This window comes from Medicago sativa, chromosome 1, assembly GCF_051527215.1.
Source record: "Medicago sativa cultivar Bolivia chromosome 1, Bolivia_mono, whole genome shotgun sequence".
Lineage (NCBI taxonomy): Eukaryota > Viridiplantae > Streptophyta > Magnoliopsida > Fabales > Fabaceae > Medicago > Medicago sativa.
Window position 1 is genome coordinate 48,316,476 of NC_140749.1, and position 20,636 is coordinate 48,337,111.

A 20,636-nucleotide genomic window follows, 5' to 3' on the forward strand; every position below is an offset into this window, starting at 1 on the left:
AATTCTAATCTAAACCGTGGATGTCGTAGATATGCTTGTTAGATTTCATAGGAACTATTACATGCTTCGATTCGATAAGGCTAGGCCACTTTATGACCTTTTTAGTGAATTAAAAAGGGTCAAAAACGAGTAAAATCCGTAAATTAACAAGGAAATTCACTTAACCCTCATTTTGTCCATTTTTGAAAATGATAAAATCAACCATGGAATTCGAATATATGCTTGTTATATTTTATAGGAACTATTACATGCTTCGATTCGATAAGGCTAGGCCACTTTATGACCTTTTTAGTGAATTAAAAAGGGTCAAAAACAAGTAAAATCTGTATATTAACAAGGAAATTCACTTAACCATCATTTTGTCCGTGTTTGAAAATGATAAAATCAACCTTGGAAGTCGAATAAATGCTTGTTAGATTTCATAGGAACTATTACATTCTTCGATTCGGCAAGCCTCGACCACTTTAAGCCCTTTTTAGTGAAAGAAAAAAGGTCAAAAACGAGTAAAATCCGTAAATTAACAAGGCAATTCACTTAACCCCCATTTTGGCCATTTTAAAAAATTCTAAAATAAACCATATGGATGTCGTAGATATGCTTGTTAGATTTCCTAGGAACTATTACATGCTTCGATTCGATAAGGCTAGGGCACTTTATGACCTTTTTAGTGAAAGAAAAAGGGTCAAAAACGAGTAAAATCCGTAAATTAACAAGGAAATTTACTTAACCCCCATTTTGACCTTTTTAAAAATTCTAAAATAAACCATGGATGTCGTAGATATGCTTGTTAGATTTCATAGGAACTATTACATGCTTCGATTCGATAAGGCTAGGCCACTTTATGACCTTTTTAGTGAATTAAAAAGGGTCAAAAACGAGTAAAATCCGTAAATTAACAAGGAAATTCACTTAACCCTCATTTTGTCCGTGTTTGAAAATGATAAAATCAACCTTGGAAGTCGAATATATGCTTGTTAGATTTCATAGGAATTATTACATGCTTCGATTCGACAAGCCTCGACCACTTTAAGCCCTTTTTAGTGAAAGAAAAAAGGTTAAAAACGAGTAAAATCCGTAAATTAACAAGGAAATTCACTTAATACCCATTTTGGCCTTTTTAAAAAATTCTAAACTAAACCGTGAATGTCGTAGATATGCTTGTTAGATTTCTTAGGAACTATTACATGATTCGGTTCGATAAGGCTATGCCACTTTATGACCTTTTTAGTGAAAGAAAAAGGGTCAAAAACGAGTAAAATCCGCAAATTAACAAGAAAATTCACTTAACCATCATTTTGTCCATTTTTGAAAATGATAAAATCAACCTTGGAATTCGAATATATGCTTGTTAGATTTCAGAGGAACTATTACATGCTTCGTTTCGATAAGGCTAGGCCACTTTATGACCTTTTTAGTGACTTAAAAAAGGTCAAAAACGAGTAAAATCCGTAAATTAACAAGGAAATTCACTTAACCCTCATTTTGTCCGTGTTTTAAAATGATAAAATCAACCTTGGAAGTCGAATATATGCTTGTTAGATTTCATAGGAACTATTACATGCTTCGATTCGACAAGCCTCGACCACTTTAAACCCTTTTTAGTGAAAGAAAAAATGTCAAAAACGAGTAAAATCCGTAACTTAACAAGGAAATTCACTTAACCCCCATTTTGGCCTTTTTAAAAAATTCTAAAATAAATCATGGATGTCGTAGATATGCTTGTTAGATTTCATAGGAACTATTACATGCATCGATTTGATAAGGCTAGGCCACTTTATGACCTTTTTAGTGAATTAAAAAGGGTCAAAAACGAGTAAAATCCGTAAATTAACAAGGAAATTCACTTAACCTCCATTTTGTCCGTTTTTAAAAATTTTAAAATAAACCATGGATGTCGTAGATATGCTTGTTAGATTTCATAGGAACTATTACATGCTTCGATTCGATAAGGCTAGGCCACTTTATGACCTTTTTAGTGAATTAAAAAGGGTCAAAAACGAGTAAAATCCGTAAATTAACAAGGAAATTCACTTAACCCTCATTTTGTCCGTGTTTGAAAATGATAAAATCAACCTTGGAAGTCGAATATATGCTTGTTAGATTTCATAGGAATTATTACATGCTTCGATTCGACAAGCCTCGACCACTTTAAGCCCTTTTTAGTGAAAGAAAAAAGGTTAAAAACGAGTAAAATCCGTAAATTAACAAGGAAATTCACTTAATACCCATTTTGGCCTTTTTAAAAAATTCTAAACTAAACCGTGAATGTCGTAGATATGCTTGTTAGATTTCTTAGGAACTATTACATGATTCGGTTCGATAAGGCTATGCCACTTTATGACCTTTTTAGTGAAAGAAAAAGGGTCAAAAACGAGTAAAATCCGCAAATTAACAAGAAAATTCACTTAACCATCATTTTGTCCATTTTTGAAAATGATAAAATCAACCTTGGAATTCGAATATATGCTTGTTAGATTTCAGAGGAACTATTACATGCTTCGTTTCGATAAGGCTAGGCCACTTTATGACCTTTTTAGTGACTTAAAAAAGGTCAAAAACGAGTAAAATCCGTAAATTAACAAGGAAATTCACTTAACCCTCATTTTGTCCGTGTTTGAAAATGATAAAATCAACCTTGGAAGTCGAATATATGCTTGTTAGATTTCATAGGAACTATTACATGCTTCGATTCGACAAGCCTCGACCACTTTAAACCCTTTTTAGTGAAAGAAAAAATGTCAAAAACGAGTAAAATCCGTAACTTAACAAGGAAATTCACTTAACCCCCATTTTGGCCTTTTTAAAAAATTCTAAAATAAATCATGGATGTCGTAGATATGCTTGTTAGATTTCATAGGAACTATTACATGCATCGATTTGATAAGGCTAGGCCACTTTATGACCTTTTTAGTGAATTAAAAAGGGTCAAAAACGAGTAAAATCCGTAAATTAACAAGAAAATTCACTTAACCCTCATTTTGTCCATTTTTGAAAATGATAAAACCAACCTTGGAATTCGAATATATGCTTGTTAGATTTCATAGGAACTATTACATGCTTCGATTCGATAAGGCTAGGCCACTTTATGACATTTTTAGTGAATTAAAAAGGGTCGAAAACGAGTAAAATCCGTAAATTAAAACGGAAATTCACTTAACCCTCATTTTGTCCATTTTTGAAAATGATAAAATCAATCTTGGAATTCGAATATATGCTTGTTAGATTTCATAGGAACTATTACATGCTTCGATTCGATAAGGCTAGGCCACTTTATGACCTTTTTAGTGAATTAAAAAGGGTCAAAAACGAGTAAAATCCGTAAATTAACAAGGAAATTCACTTAACCCTCATTTTGTCCGTGTTTGAAAATGATAAAATCAACCTTGGAAGTCGAATATATGCTTGTTAGATTTCATAGGAACTATTACATGCTTCGATTCGACAAGCCTCGACCACTTTAAGTCCTTTTTAGTGAAAGAAAAAGGGTCAAAAACGAGTAAAATCCGTATATTAACAAGGAAATTCACTTAACCCCCATTTTGGCCTTTTTAAAAAATTCTAAAATAAACCGTGGATGTCGTAGATATGCTTGTTAGATTTCCTAGGAACTATTACATGCTTCGATTCGATAAGGCTAGGCCACTTTATGACCTTTTTAGTGAAAGAAAAAGGGTCAAAAACGAGTAAAATCCGTAAATTAACAAGGAAATTCACTGAACCTCCATTTTGTCCGTTTTTAAAAATTTTAAAATAAACCATGGATGTCGTAGATATGCTTGTTAGATTTCATAGGAACTATTACATGCTTCGATTCGATAAGGCTAGGCCACTTTATGACCTTTTTAGTGAATTAAAAAGGGTCAAAAACGAGTAAAATCCGTAAATTAACAAGGAAATTCACTTAACCATCATTTTGTCCGTGTTTGAAAATGATAAAATCAACCTTGGAAGTCGAATATATGCTTGTTAGATTTCATAGGAACTATTACATGCTTCGATTCGACAAGCCTCGACCACTTTAAGCCCTTTTTAGTGAAAGAAAAAAGGTTAAAAACGAGTAAAATCCGTAAATTAACAAGGAAATTCACTTAACCCCCATTTTGGCCTTTTTAAAAAATTCTAATCTAAACCGTGGATGTCGTAGATATGCTTGTTAGTTTTCTCAGGAACTATTACATGATTCGGTTCGATAAGGCTAGGCCACTTTATGACCTTTTTAGTGAAAGAAAAAGGGTCAAAAACGAGTAAAATCCGTAAATTAACAAGAAAATTCACTTAACCATCATTTTGTCCATTTTTGAAAATGATAAAATCAACCTTGGAATTCCAATATGTGCTAGTTAGATTTCATAGGAACTATTACATGCTTCGATTCGATAAGGCTAGGCCACTTTATGACCTTTTTAGTGAATTAAAAAGGGTCAAAAACAAGTAAAATCCATAAATTAACAAGGAAATTCAATTAACCCTCATTTTGTCCATTTTTGAAAATGATAAAATCAACCTTGGAATTCGAATATATGCTTGTTAGATTTCATAGGAACTATTACATGCTTCGATTCGATAAGGCTAGGCCACTTTATGACCTTTTTAGTGAATTAAAAAGGGTCAACAACGAGTAAAATCCGTAAATTAACAAGGAAATTCACTTAACCCTCATTTTGTCCGTGTTTAAAAATGATAAAATCAACCTTGGAAGTCGAATATATGCTTGTTAGATTTCATAAAAACTATTACATGCTTCGATTCGACAAACCTCGACCACTTTAAGCCCTTTTTAGTGAAAGAAAAAAGGTCAAAAACTAGTAAAATCCGTAACTTAACAAGGAAATTCACTTAACCCCCATTTTGGCCTTTTTAAAAAATTCTAAAATAAACCATGGATGTCGTAGATATGCTTGTTAGATTTCATAGGAACTATTACATGCTTCGATTCGATAAGGCTAGGCCACTTTATGACCTTTTTAGTGAATTAAAAAGGGTCAAAAACGAGTAAAATCCGTAAATTAACAAGAAAATTCACTTAACCCTCATTTTGTCCATTTTTGAAAATGATAAAATCAACCTTGGAATTCGAATATATGCTTGTTAGATTTCATAGGAACTATTACATGCTTCGATTCGATAAGGCTAGGCCACTTTATGACCTTTTTAGTGAATTAAAAAGGGTCAAAAACGAGTAAAATCCGTAAATTAACAAGGAAATTCACTTAACCCTCATTTTGTCCGTGTTTGAAAATGATATAATCAACCTTGGAAGTCGAATATATGCTTGTTAGATTTCATAGGAACTATTACATGCTTCGATTCGACAAGCCTCGACCACTTTAAGTCCTTTTTAGTGAAAGAAAAAAGGTCAAAAACGAGTAAAATCCGTATATTAACAAGGAAATTCACTTAACCTCCATTTTGTCCGTTTTTAAAAATTTTAAAATAAACCATGGATGTCGTAGATATGCTTGTTAGATTTCACAGGAACTATTACATGCTTCGATTCGATAAGGCTAGGCCACTTTATGACCTTTTTGGTGAATTAAAAAGGGTCAAAAACGAGTAAAATCCGTAAATTAACAAGGAAATTCACTTAACCATCATTTTGTCCGTGTTTGAAAATGATAAAATCAACCTTGGAAGTCGAATATATGCTTGTTAGATTTCATAGGAACTATTACATGCTTCGATTCGACAAGCCTCGACCACTTTAAGCCCTTTTTAGTGAAAGAAAAAAGGTTAAAAACGAGTAAAATCCGTAAATTAACAAGGAAATTCACTTAACCCCCATTTTGGCCTTTTTAAAAAATTCTAAACTAAACCATGGATGTCGTAGATATGCTTGTTAGATTTCTTAGGAACTATTGCATGATTCGGTTCGATAAGGCTAGGCCACTTTATGACCTTTTTAGTGAAAGAAAAAGGGTCAAAAACGAGTAAAATCCGTAAATTAACAAGAAAATTCACTTAACCATCATTTTGTCCATTTTTGAAAATGATAAAATCAACCTTAAAATTCGAATATATGCTTGTTAGATTTCATAGGAACTATTACATGCTTCGTTTCGATAAGGCTAGGCCACTTTATGACCTTTTTAGTGACTTAAAAAGGGTCAAAAACGAGTAAAATCCGTAAATTAAAAAGGAAATTCGCTTAACCCTCATTTTGTCCGTGTTTGAAAATGATAAAATCAACCTTGGAAGTCGAATATATGCTTGTTAGATTTCATATGAACTATTACATGCTTCGATTCGACAAGCCTCGACCACTTTAAACCCTTTTTAGTGAAAGAAAAAAGGTCAAAAACGAGTAAAATCCGTAACTTAACAAGGAAATTCACTTAACCCCCATTTTGGCCTTTTTAAAAAATTCTAATCTAAACCGTGGATGTCGTAGATATGCTTGTTAGATTTCTCAGGAACTATTACGTGATTCGGTTCGATAAGGCTAGGCCACTTTATGACCTTTTTAGTGAAAGAAAAAGGGTCAAAAACGAGTAAAATCCGTAAATTAACAAGAAAATTCACTTAACCATCATTTTGTCCATTTTTGAAAATGATAAAATCAACCTTGGAATTCCAATATATGCTAGTTAGATTTCATAGGAACTATTACATGCTTCGATTCGATAAGGCTAGGCCACTTTATGACCTTTTTAGTGAATTAAAAAGGGTCAAAAACGAGTAAAATCCATAAATTAACAAGGAAATTCAATTAACCCTCATTTTGTCCATTTTTGAAAATGATAAAATCAACCTTGGAATTCGAATATATGCTTGTTAGATTTCATAGGAACTATTACATGCTTCGATTCGATAAGGCTAGGCCACTTTATGACCTTTTTAGTGAATTAAAAAGGGTCAAAAACGAGTAAAATCCGTAAATTAACAAGGAAATTCACTTAACCCTCATTTTGTCCGTGTTTGAAAATGATAAAATCAACCTTGGAAGTCGAATATATGCTTGTTAGATTTCATAAAAACTATTACATGCTTCGATTCGACAAACCTCGACCACTTTAAGCCCTTTTTAGTGAAAGAAAAAAGGTCAAAAACTAGTAAAATCCGTAACTTAACAAGGAAATTCACTTAACCCCCATTTTGGCCTTTTTAAAAAATTCTAAAATAAACCATGGATGTCGTAGATATGCTTGTTAGATTTCATAGGAACTATTACATGCTTCGATTCGATAAGGCTAGGCCACTTTATGACCTTTTTAGTGAATTAAAAAGGGTCAAAAACGAGTAAAATCCGTAAATTAACAAGAAAATTCACTTAACCCTCATTTTGTCCATTTTTGAAAATGATAAAATCATCCTAGGAATTCGAATATATGCTTGTTAGATTTCATAGGAACTATTACATGCTTCGATTCGATAAGGCTAGGCCACTTTATGACCTTTTTAGTGAATTAAAAAGGGTCAAAAACGAGTAAAATCCGTAAATTAACAAGGAAATTCACTTAACCCTCATTTTGTCCGTGTTTGAAAATGATATAATCAACCTTGGAAGTCGAATATATGCTTGTTAGATTTCATAGGAACTATTACATGCTTCGATTCGACAAGCCTCGACCACTTTAAGTCCTTTTTAGTGAAAGAAAAAAGGTCAAAAACGAGTAAAATCCGTATATTAACAAGGAAATTCACTTAACCTCCATTTTGTCCGTTTTTAAAAATTTTAAAATAAACCATGGATGTCGTAGATATGCTTGTTAGATTTCACAGGAACTATTACATGCTTCGATTCGATAAGGCTAGGCCACTTTATGACCTTTTTAGTGAATTAAAAAGGGTCAAAAACGAGTAAAATCCGTAAATTAACAAGGAAATTCACTTAACCATCATTTTGTCCGTGTTTGAAAATGATAAAATCAACCTTGGAAGTCGAATATATGCTTGTTAGATTTCATAGGAACTATTACATGCTTCGATTCGACAAGCCTCGACCACTTTAAGCCCTTTTTAGTGAAAGAAAAAAGGTTAAAAACGAGTAAAATCCGTAAATTAAAAAGGAAATTCACTTAACCCCCATTTTGGCCTTTTTAAAAAATTCTAAACTAAACCATGGATGTCGTAGATATGCTTGTTAGATTTCTTAGGAACTATTGCATGATTCGGTTCGATAAGGCTAGGCCACTTCATGACCTTTTTAGTGAAAGAAAAAGGGTCAAAAACGAGTAAAATCCGTAAATTAACAAGAAAATTCACTTAACCATCATTTTGTCCATTTTTGAAAATGATAAAATCAACCTTAAAATTCGAATATATGCTTGTTAGATTTCATAGGAACTATTACATGCTTCGTTTCGATAAGGCTAGGCCACTTTATGACCTTTTTAGTGACTTAAAAAGGGTCAAAAACGAGTAAAATCCGTAAATTAACAAGGAAATTCACTTAACCCTCATTTTGTCCGTGTTTGAAAATGATAAAATCAACCTTGGAAGTCGAATATATGCTTGTTAGATTTCATAAAAACTATTACATGCTTCGATTCGACAAACCTCGACCACTTTAAGCCCTTTTTAGTGAAAGAAAAAAGGTCAAAAACTAGTAAAATCCGTAACTTAACAAGGAAATTCACTTAACCCCCATTTTGGCCTTTTTAAAAAATTCTAAAATAAACCATGGATGTCGTAGATATGCTTGTTAGATTTCATAGGAACTACTACATGCTTCGATTCGATAAGGCTAGGCCACTTTATGACCTTTTTAGTGAATTAAAAAGGGTCAAAAACGAGTAAAATCCGTAAATTAACAAGAAAATTCACTTAACCCTCATTTTGTCCATTTTTGAAAATGATAAAATCAACCTAGGAATTCGAATATATGCTTGTTAGATTTCATAGGAACTATTACATGCTTCGATTCGATAAGGCTAGGCCACTTTATGACCTTTTTAGTGAATTAAAAAGGGTCAAAAACGAGTAAAATCCGTAAATTAACAAGGAAATTCACTTAACCCTCATTTTGTCCGTGTTTGAAAATGATATAATCAACCTTGGAAGTCGAATATATGCTTGTTAGATTTCATAGGAACTATTACATGCTTCGATTCGACAAGCCTCGACCACTTTAAGTCCTTTTTAGTGAAAGAAAAAAGGTCAAAAACGAGTAAAATCCGTATATTAACAAGGAAATTCACTTGACCTCCATTTTGTCCGTTTTTAAAAATTTTAAAATAAACCATGGATGTCGTAGATATGCTTGTTAGATTTCACAGGAACTATTACATGCTTCGATTCGATAAGGCTAGGCCACTTTATGACCTTTTTAGTGAATTAAAAAGGGTCAAAAACGAGTAAAATCCGTAAATTAACAAGGAAATTCACTTAACCATCATTTTGTCCGTGTTTGAAAATGATAAAATCAACCTTGGAAGTCGAATATATGCTTGTTAGATTTCATAGGAACTATTACATGCTTCGATTCGACAAGCCTCGACCACTTTAAGCCCTTTTTAGTGAAAGAAAAAAGGTTAAAAACGAGTAAAATCCGTAAATTAACAAGGAAATTCACTTAACCCCCATTTTGGCCTTTTTAAAAAATTCTAAACAAAACCATGGATGTCGTAGATATGCTTGTTAGATTTCTTAGGAACTATTGCATGATTCGGTTCGATAAGGCTAGGCCACTTCATGACCTTTTTAGTGAAAGAAAAAGGGTCAAAAACGAGTAAAATCCGTAAATTAACAAGAAAATTCACTTAACCATCATTTTGTCCATTTTTGAAAATGATAAAATCAACCTTAAAATTCGAATATATGCTTGTTAGATTTCATAGGAACTATTACATGCTTCGTTTCGATAAGGCTAGGCCACTTTATGACCTTTTTAGTGACTTAAAAAGGGTCAAAAACGAGTAAAATCCGTAAATTAACAAGGAAATTCACTTAACCCTCATTTTGTCCGTGTTTGAAAATGATAAAATCAACCTTGGAAGTCGAATATATGCTTGTTAGATTTCATATGAACTATTACATGCTTCGATTCGACAAGCCTCGACCACTTTAAACCCTTTTTAGTGAAAGAAAAAAGGTCAAAAACGAGTAAAATCCGTAACTTAACAAGGAAATTCACTTAACCCCCATTTTGGCCTTTTTAAAAAATTCTAAAATAAACCATGGATGTCGTAGATATGCTTGTTAGATTTCATAGGAACTATTACATGCTTCGATTCGATAAGGCTAGGCCACTTTATGACCTTTTTAGTGAATTAAAAAGGGTCAAAAACGAGTAAAATCCGTAAATTAACAAGAAAATTCACCTAACCCTCATTTTGTCCATTTTTGAAAATGATAAAATCAACCTTGGAATTCGAATATATGCTTGTTAGATTTCATAGGAACTATTACATGCTTCGATTCGATAAGGCTAGGCCACTTTATGACCTTTTTAGTGAATTAAAAAGGGTCAAAAACGAGTAAAATCCGTAAATTAACAAGGAAATTCAATTAACCCTCATTTTGTCCATTTTTTAAAATGATAAATTCAACCTTGGAATTCGAATATATGCTTGTTAGATTTCATAGGAACTATTACATGCTTCGATTCGATAAGGCTAGGCCACTTTATGACCTTTTTAGTGAATTAAAAAGGGTCAAAAACGAGTAAAATCCGTAAATTAACAAGGAAATTCACTTAACCCTCATTTTGTCCGTGTTTGAAAATGATATAATCAACCTTGGAAGTCGAATATATGCTTGTTAGATTTCATAGGAACTATTACATGCTTCGATTCGACAAGCCTCGACCACTTTAAGTCCTTTTTAGTGAAAGAAAAAAGGTCAAAAACGAGTAAAATCCGTATATTAACAAGGAAATTCACTTAACCTCCATTTTGTCCGTTTTTAAAAATTTTAAAATAAACCATGGATGTCGTAGATATGCTTGTTAGATTTCACAGGAACTATTACATGCTTCGATTCGATAAGGCTAGGCCACTTTATGACCTTTTTAGTGAATTAAAAAGGGTCAAAAACGAGTAAAATCCGTAAATTAACAAGGAAATTCACTTAACCATCATTTTGTCCGTGTTTGAAAATGATAAAATCAACCTTGGAAGTCGAATATATGCTTGTTAGATTTCATAGGAACTATTACATGCTTCGATTCGACAAGCCTCGACCACTTTAAGCCCTTTTTAGTGAAAGAAAAAAGGTTAAAAACGAGTAAAATCCGTAAATTAACAAGGAAATTCACTTAACCCCCATTTTGGCCTTTTTAAAAAATTCTAAACTAAACCATGGATGTCGTAGATATGCTTGTTAGATTTCTTAGGAACTATTGCATGATTCGGTTCGATAAGGCTAGGCCACTTCATGACCTTTTTAGTGAAAGAAAAAGGGTCAAAAACGAGTAAAATCCGTAAATTAACAAGAAAATTCACTTAACCATCATTTTGTCCATTTTTGAAAATGATAAAATCAACCTTAAAATTCGAATATATGCTTGTTAGATTTCATAGGAACTATTACATGCTTCGTTTCGATAAGGCTAGGCCACTTTATGACCTTTTTAGTGACTTAAAAAGGGTCAAAAACGAGTAAAATCCGTAAATTAACAAGGAAATTCACTTAACCCTCATTTTGTCCGTGTTTGAAAATGATAAAATCAACCTTGGAAGTCGAATATATGCTTGTTAGATTTCATAAAAACTATTACATGCTTCGATTCGACAAACCTCGACCACTTTAAGCCCTTTTTAGTGAAAGAAAAAAGGTCAAAAACTAGTAAAATCCGTAACTTAACAAGGAAATTCACTTAACCCCCATTTTGGCCTTTTTAAAAAATTCTAAAATAAACCATGGATGTCGTAGATATGCTTGTTAGATTTCATAGGAACTATTACATGCTTCGATTCGATAAGGCTAGGCCACTTTATGACCTTTTTAGTGAATTAAAAAGGGTCAAAAACGAGTAAAATCCGTAAATTAACAAGAAAATTCACTTAACCCTCATTTTGTCCATTTTTGAAAATGATAAAATCAACCTAGGAATTCGAATATATGCTTGTTAGATTTCATAGGAACTATTACATGCTTCGATTCGATAAGGCTAGGCCACTTTATGACCTTTTTAGTGAATTAAAAAGGGTCAAAAACGAGTAAAATCCGTAAATTAACAAGGAAATTCACTTAACCCTCATTTTGTCCGTGTTTGAAAATGATATAATCAACCTTGGAAGTCGAATATATGCTTGTTAGATTTCATAGGAACTATTACATGCTTCGATTCGACAAGCCTCGACCACTTTAAGTCCTTTTTAGTGAAAGAAAAAAGGTCAAAAACGAGTAAAATCCGTATATTAACAAGGAAATTCACTTAACCTCCATTTTGTCCGTTTTTAAAAATTTTAAAATAAACCATGGATGTCGTAGATATGCTTGTTAGATTTCACAGGAACTATTACATGCTTCGATTCGATAAGGCTAGGCCACTTTATGACCTTTTTAGTGAATTAAAAAGGGTCAAAAACGAGTAAAATCCGTAAATTAACAAGGAAATTCACTTAACCATCATTTTGTCCGTGTTTGAAAATGATAAAATCAACCTTGGAAGTCGAATATATGCTTGTTAGATTTCATAGGAACTATTACATGCTTCGATTCGACAAGCCTCGACCACTTTAAGCCCTTTTTAGTGAAAGAAAAAAGGTTAAAAACGAGTAAAATCCGTAAATTAACAAGGAAATTCACTTAACCCCCATTTTGGCCTTTTTAAAAAATTCTAAACTAAACCATGGATGTCGTAGATATGCTTGTTAGATTTCTTAGGAACTATTGCATGATTCGGTTCGATAAGGCTAGGCCACTTCATGACCTTTTTAGTGAAAGAAAAAGGGTCAAAAACGAGTAAAATCCGTAAATTAACAAGAAAATTCACTTAACCATCATTTTGTCCATTTTTGAAAATGATAAAATCAACCTTAAAATTCGAATATATGCTTGTTAGATTTCATAGGAACTATTACATGCTTCGTTTCGATAAGGCTAGGCCACTTTATGACCTTTTTAGTGACTTAAAAAGGGTCAAAAACGAGTAAAATCCGTAAATTAACAAGGAAATTCACTTAACCCTCATTTTGTCCGTGTTTGAAAATGATAAAATCAACCTTGGAAGTCGAATATATGCTTGTTAGATTTCATAAAAACTATTACATGCTTCGATTCGACAAACCTCGACCACTTTAAGCCCTTTTTAGTGAAAGAAAAAAGGTCAAAAACTAGTAAAATCCGTAACTTAACAAGGAAATTCACTTAACCCCCATTTTGGCCTTTTTAAAAAATTCTAAAATAAACCATGGATGTCGTAGATATGCTTGTTAGATTTCATAGGAACTACTACATGCTTCGATTCGATAAGGCTAGGCCACTTTATGACCTTTTTAGTGAATTAAAAAGGGTCAAAAACGAGTAAAATCCGTAAATTAACAAGAAAATTCACTTAACCCTCATTTTGTCCATTTTTGAAAATGATAAAATCAACCTAGGAATTCGAATATATGCTTGTTAGATTTCATAGGAACTATTACATGCTTCGATTCGATAAGGCTAGGCCACTTTATGACCTTTTTAGTGAATTAAAAAGGGTCAAAAACGAGTAAAATCCGTAAATTAACAAGGAAATTCACTTAACCCTCATTTTGTCCGTGTTTGAAAATGATATAATCAACCTTGGAAGTCGAATATATGCTTGTTAGATTTCATAGGAACTATTACATGCTTCGATTCGACAAGCCTCGACCACTTTAAGTCCTTTTTAGTGAAAGAAAAAAGGTCAAAAACGAGTAAAATCCGTATATTAACAAGGAAATTCACTTGACCTCCATTTTGTCCGTTTTTAAAAATTTTAAAATAAACCATGGATGTCGTAGATATGCTTGTTAGATTTCACAGGAACTATTACATGCTTCGATTCGATAAGGCTAGGCCACTTTATGACCTTTTTAGTGAATTAAAAAGGGTCAAAAACGAGTAAAATCCGTAAATTAACAAGGAAATTCACTTAACCATCATTTTGTCCGTGTTTGAAAATGATAAAATCAACCTTGGAAGTCGAATATATGCTTGTTAGATTTCATAGGAACTATTACATGCTTCGATTCGACAAGCCTCGACCACTTTAAGCCCTTTTTAGTGAAAGAAAAAAGGTTAAAAACGAGTAAAATCCGTAAATTAACAAGGAAATTCACTTAACCCCCATTTTGGCCTTTTTAAAAAATTCTAAACAAAACCATGGATGTCGTAGATATGCTTGTTAGATTTCTTAGGAACTATTGCATGATTCGGTTCGATAAGGCTAGGCCACTTCATGACCTTTTTAGTGAAAGAAAAAGGGTCAAAAACGAGTAAAATCCGTAAATTAACAAGAAAATTCACTTAACCATCATTTTGTCCATTTTTGAAAATGATAAAATCAACCTTAAAATTCGAATATATGCTTGTTAGATTTCATAGGAACTATTACATGCTTCGTTTCGATAAGGCTAGGCCACTTTATGACCTTTTTAGTGACTTAAAAAGGGTCAAAAACGAGTAAAATCCGTAAATTAACAAGGAAATTCACTTAACCCTCATTTTGTCCGTGTTTGAAAATGATAAAATCAACCTTGGAAGTCGAATATATGCTTGTTAGATTTCATATGAACTATTACATGCTTCGATTCGACAAGCCTCGACCACTTTAAACCCTTTTTAGTGAAAGAAAAAAGGTCAAAAACGAGTAAAATCCGTAACTTAACAAGGAAATTCACTTAACCCCCATTTTGGCCTTTTTAAAAAATTCTAAAATAAACCATGGATGTCGTAGATATGCTTGTTAGATTTCATAGGAACTATTACATGCTTCGATTCGATAAGGCTAGGCCACTTTATGACCTTTTTAGTGAATTAAAAAGGGTCAAAAACGAGTAAAATCCGTAAATTAACAAGAAAATTCACCTAACCCTCATTTTGTCCATTTTTGAAAATGATAAAATCAACCTTGGAATTCGAATATATGCTTGTTAGATTTCATAGGAACTATTACATGCTTCGATTCGATAAGGCTAGGCCACTTTATGACCTTTTTAGTGAATTAAAAAGGGTCAAAAACGAGTAAAATCCGTAAATTAACAAGGAAATTCAATTAACCCTCATTTTGTCCATTTTTTAAAATGATAAATTCAACCTTGGAATTCGAATATATGCTTGTTAGATTTCATAGGAACTATTACATGCTTCGATTCGATAAGGCTAGGCCACTTTATGACCTTTTTAGTGAATTAAAAAGGGTCAAAAACGAGTAAAATCCGTAAATTAACAAGGAAATTCACTTAACCCTCATTTTGTCCGTGTTTGAAAATGATATAATCAACCTTGGAAGTCGAATATATGCTTGTTAGATTTCATAGGAACTATTACATGCTTCGATTCGACAAGCCTCGACCACTTTAAGTCCTTTTTAGTGAAAGAAAAAAGGTCAAAAACGAGTAAAATCCGTATATTAACAAGGAAATTCACTTAACCTCCATTTTGTCCGTTTTTAAAAATTTTAAAATAAACCATGGATGTCGTAGATATGCTTGTTAGATTTCACAGGAACTATTACATGCTTCGATTCGATAAGGCTAGGCCACTTTATGACCTTTTTAGTGAATTAAAAAGGGTCAAAAACGAGTAAAATCCGTAAATTAACAAGGAAATTCACTTAACCATCATTTTGTCCGTGTTTGAAAATGATAAAATCAACCTTGGAAGTCGAATATATGCTTGTTAGATTTCATAGGAACTATTACATGCTTCGATTCGACAAGCCTCGACCACTTTAAGCCCTTTTTAGTGAAAGAAAAAAGGTTAAAAACGAGTAAAATCCGTAAATTAACAAGGAAATTCACTTAACCCCCATTTTGGCCTTTTTAAAAAATTCTAAACTAAACCATGGATGTCGTAGATATGCTTGTTAGATTTCTTAGGAACTATTGCATGATTCGGTTCGATAAGGCTAGGCCACTTCATGACCTTTTTAGTGAAAGAAAAAGGGTCAAAAACGAGTAAAATCCGTAAATTAACAAGAAAATTCACTTAACCATCATTTTGTCCATTTTTGAAAATGATAAAATCAACCTTAAAATTCGAATATATGCTTGTTAGATTTCATAGGAACTATTACATGCTTCGTTTCGATAAGGCTAGGCCACTTTATGACCTTTTTAGTGACTTAAAAAGGGTCAAAAACGAGTAAAATCCGTAAATTAACAAGGAAATTCACTTAACCCTCATTTTGTCCGTGTTTGAAAATGATAAAATCAACCTTGGAAGTCGAATATATGCTTGTTAGATTTCATAAAAACTATTACATGCTTCGATTCGACAAACCTCGACCACTTTAAGCCCTTTTTAGTGAAAGAAAAAAGGTCAAAAACTAGTAAAATCCGTAACTTAACAAGGAAATTCACTTAACCCCCATTTTGGCCTTTTTAAAAAATTCTAAAATAAACCATGGATGTCGTAGATATGCTTGTTAGATTTCATAGGAACTATTACATGCTTCGATTCGATAAGGCTAGGCCACTTTATGACCTTTTTAGTGAATTAAAAAGGGTCAAAAACGAGTAAAATCCGTAAATTAACAAGAAAATTCACTTAACCCTCATTTTGTCCATTTTTGAAAATGATAAAATCAACCTAGGAATTCGAATATATGCTTGTTAGATTTCATAGGAACTATTACATGCTTCGATTCGATAAGGCTAGGCCACTTTATGACCTTTTTAGTGAATTAAAAAGGGTCAAAAACGAGTAAAATCCGTAAATTAACAAGGAAATTCACTTAACCCTCATTTTGTCCGTGTTTGAAAATGATATAATCAACCTTGGAAGTCGAATATATGCTTGTTAGATTTCATAGGAACTATTACATGCTTCGATTCGACAAGCCTCGACCACTTTAAGTCCTTTTTAGTGAAAGAAAAAAGGTCAAAAACGAGTAAAATCCGTATATTAACAAGGAAATTCACTTAACCTCCATTTTGTCCGTTTTTAAAAATTTTAAAATAAACCATGGATGTCGTAGATATGCTTGTTAGATTTCACAGGAACTATTACATGCTTCGATTCGATAAGGCTAGGCCACTTTATGACCTTTTTAGTGAATTAAAAAGGGTCAAAAACGAGTAAAATCCGTAAATTAACAAGGAAATTCACTTAACCATCATTTTGTCCGTGTTTGAAAATGATAAAATCAACCTTGGAAGTCGAATATATGCTTGTTAGATTTCATAGGAACTATTACATGCTTCGATTCGACAAGCCTCGACCACTTTAAGCCCTTTTTAGTGAAAGAAAAAAGGTTAAAAACGAGTAAAATCCGTAAATTAACAAGGAAATTCACTTAACCCCCATTTTGGCCTTTTTAAAAAATTCTAAACTAAACCATGGATGTCGTAGATATGCTTGTTAGATTTCTTAGGAACTATTGCATGATTCGGTTCGATAAGGCTAGGCCACTTCATGACCTTTTTAGTGAAAGAAAAAGGGTCAAAAACGAGTAAAATCCGTAAATTAACAAGAAAATTCACTTAACCATCATTTTGTCCATTTTTGAAAATGATAAAATCAACCTTAAAATTCGAATATATGCTTGTTAGATTTCATAGGAACTATTACATGCTTCGTTTCGATAAGGCTAGGCCACTTTATGACCTTTTTAGTGACTTAAAAAGGGTCAAAAACGAGTAAAATCCGTAAATTAACAAGGAAATTCACTTAACCCTCATTTTGTCCGTGTTTGAAAATGATAAAATCAACCTTGGAAGTCGAATATATGCTTGTTAGATTTCATAAAAACTATTACATGCTTCGATTCGACAAACCTCGACCACTTTAAGCCCTTTTTAGTGAAAGAAAAAAGGTCAAAAACTAGTAAAATCCGTAACTTAACAAGGAAATTCACTTAACCCCCATTTTGGCCTTTTTAAAAAATTCTAAAATAAACCATGGATGTCGTAGATATGCTTGTTAGATTTCATAGGAACTATTACATGCTTCGATTCGATAAGGCTAGGCCACTTTATGACCTTTTTAGTGAATTAAAAAGGGTCAAAAACGAGTAAAATCCGTAAATTAACAAGAAAATTCACTTAACCCTCATTTTGTCCGTGTTTGAAAATGATAAAATCAACCTAGGAATTCGAATATATGCTTGTTAGATTTCATAGGAACTATTACATGCTTCGATTCGATAAGGCTAGGCCACTTTATGACCTTTTTAGTGAATTAAAAAGGGTCAAAAACGAGTAAAATCCGTAAATTAACAAGGAAATTCACTTAACCCTCATTTTGTCCGTGTTTGAAAATGATATAATCAACCTTGGAAGTCGAATATATGCTTGTTAGATTTCATAGGAACTATTACATGCTTCGATTCGACAAGCCTCGACCACTTTAAGTCCTTTTTAGTGAAAGAAAAAAGGTCAAAAACGAGTAAAATCCGTATATTAACAAGGAAATTCACTTAACCTCCATTTTGTCCGTTTTTAAAAATTTTAAAATAAACCATGGATGTCGTAGATATGCTTGTTAGATTTCACAGGAACTATTACATGCTTCGATTCGATAAGGCTAGGCCACTTTATGACCTTTTTAGTGAATTAAAAAGGGTCAAAAACGAGTAAAATCCGTAAATTAACAAGGAAATTCACTTAACCATCATTTTGTCCGTGTTTGAAAATGATAAAATCAACCTTGGAAGTCGAATATATGCTTGTTAGATTTCATAGGAACTATTACATGCTTCGATTCGACAAGCCTCGACCACTTTAAGCCCTTTTTAGTGAAAGAAAAAAGGTTAAAAACGAGTAAAATCCGTAAATTAACAAGGAAATTCACTTAACCCCCATTTTGGCCTTTTTAAAAAATTCTAAACTAAACCATGGATGTCGTAGATATGCTTGTTAGATTTCTTAGGAACTATTGCATGATTCGGTTCGATAAGGCTAGGCCACTTCATGACCTTTTTAGTGAAAGAAAAAGGGTCAAAAACGAGTAAAATCCGTAAATTAACAAGAAAATTCACTTAACCATCATTTTGTCCATTTTTGAAAATGATAAAATCAACCTTAAAATTCGAATATATGCTTGTTAGATTTCATAGGAACTATTACATGCTTCGTTTCGATAAGGCTAGGCCACTTTATGACCTTTTTAGTGACTTAAAAAGGGTCAAAAACGAGTAAAATCCGTAAATTAACAAGGAAATTCACTTAACCCTCATTTTGTCCGTGTTTGAAAATGATAAAATCAACCTTGGAAGTCGAATATATGCTTGTTAGATTTCATAAAAACTATTACATGCTTCGATTCGACAAACCTCGACCACTTTAAGCCCTTTTTAGTGAAAGAAAAAAGGTCAAAAACTAGTAAAATCCGTAACTTAACAAGGAAATTCACTTAACCCCCATTTTGGCCTTTTTAAAAAATTCTAAAATAAACCATGGATGTCGTAGATATGCTTGTTAGATTTCATAGGAACTATTACATGCTTCGATTCGATAAGGCTAGGCCACTTTATGACCTTTTTAGTGAATTAAAAAGGGTCAAAAACGAGTAAAATCCGTAAATTAACAAGAAAATTCACTTAACCCTCATTTTGTCCATTTTTGAAAATGATAAAATCAACCTAGGAATTCGAATATATGCTTGTTAGATTTCATAGGAACTATTACATGCTTCGATTCGATAAGGCTAGGCCACTTTATGACCTTTTTAGTGAATTAAAAAGGGTCAAAAACGAGTAAAATCCGTAAATTAACAAGGAAATTCACTTAACCCTCATTTTGTCCGTGTTTGAAAATGATATAATCAACCTTGGAAGTCGAATATATGCTTGTTAGATTTCATAGGAACTATTACATGCTTCGATTCGACAAGCCTCGACCACTTTAAGTCCTTTTTAGTGAAAGAAAAAAGGTCAAAAACGAGTAAAATCCGTATATTAACAAGGAAATTCACTTGACCTCCATTTTGTCCGTTTTTAAAAATTTTAAAATAAACCATGGATGTCGTAGATATGCTTGTTAGATTTCACAGGAACTATTACATGCTTCGATTCGATAAGGCTAGGCCACTTTATGACCTTTTTAGTGAATTAAAAAGGGTCAAAAACGAGTAAAATCCGTAAATTAACAAGGAAATTCACTTAACCATCATTTTGTCCGTGTTTGAAAATGATAAAATCAACCTTGGAAGTCGAATATATGCTTGTTAGATTTCATAGGAACTATTACATGCTTCGATTCGACAAGCCTCGACCACTTTAAGCCCTTTTTAGTGAAAGAAAAAAGGTTAAAAACGAGTAAAATCCGTAAATTAACAAGGAAATTCACTTAACCCCCATTTTGGCCTTTTTAAAAAATTCTAAACAAAACCATGGATGTCGTAGATATGCTTGTTAGATTTCTTAGGAACTATTGCATGATTCGGTTCGATAAGGCTAGGCCACTTCATGACCTTTTTAGTGAAAGAAAAAGGGTCAAAAACGAGTAAAATCCGTAAATTAACAAGAAAATTCACTTAACCATCATTTTGTCCATTTTTGAAAATGATAAAATCAACCTTAAAATTCGAATATATGCTTGTTAGATTTCATAGGAACTATTACATGC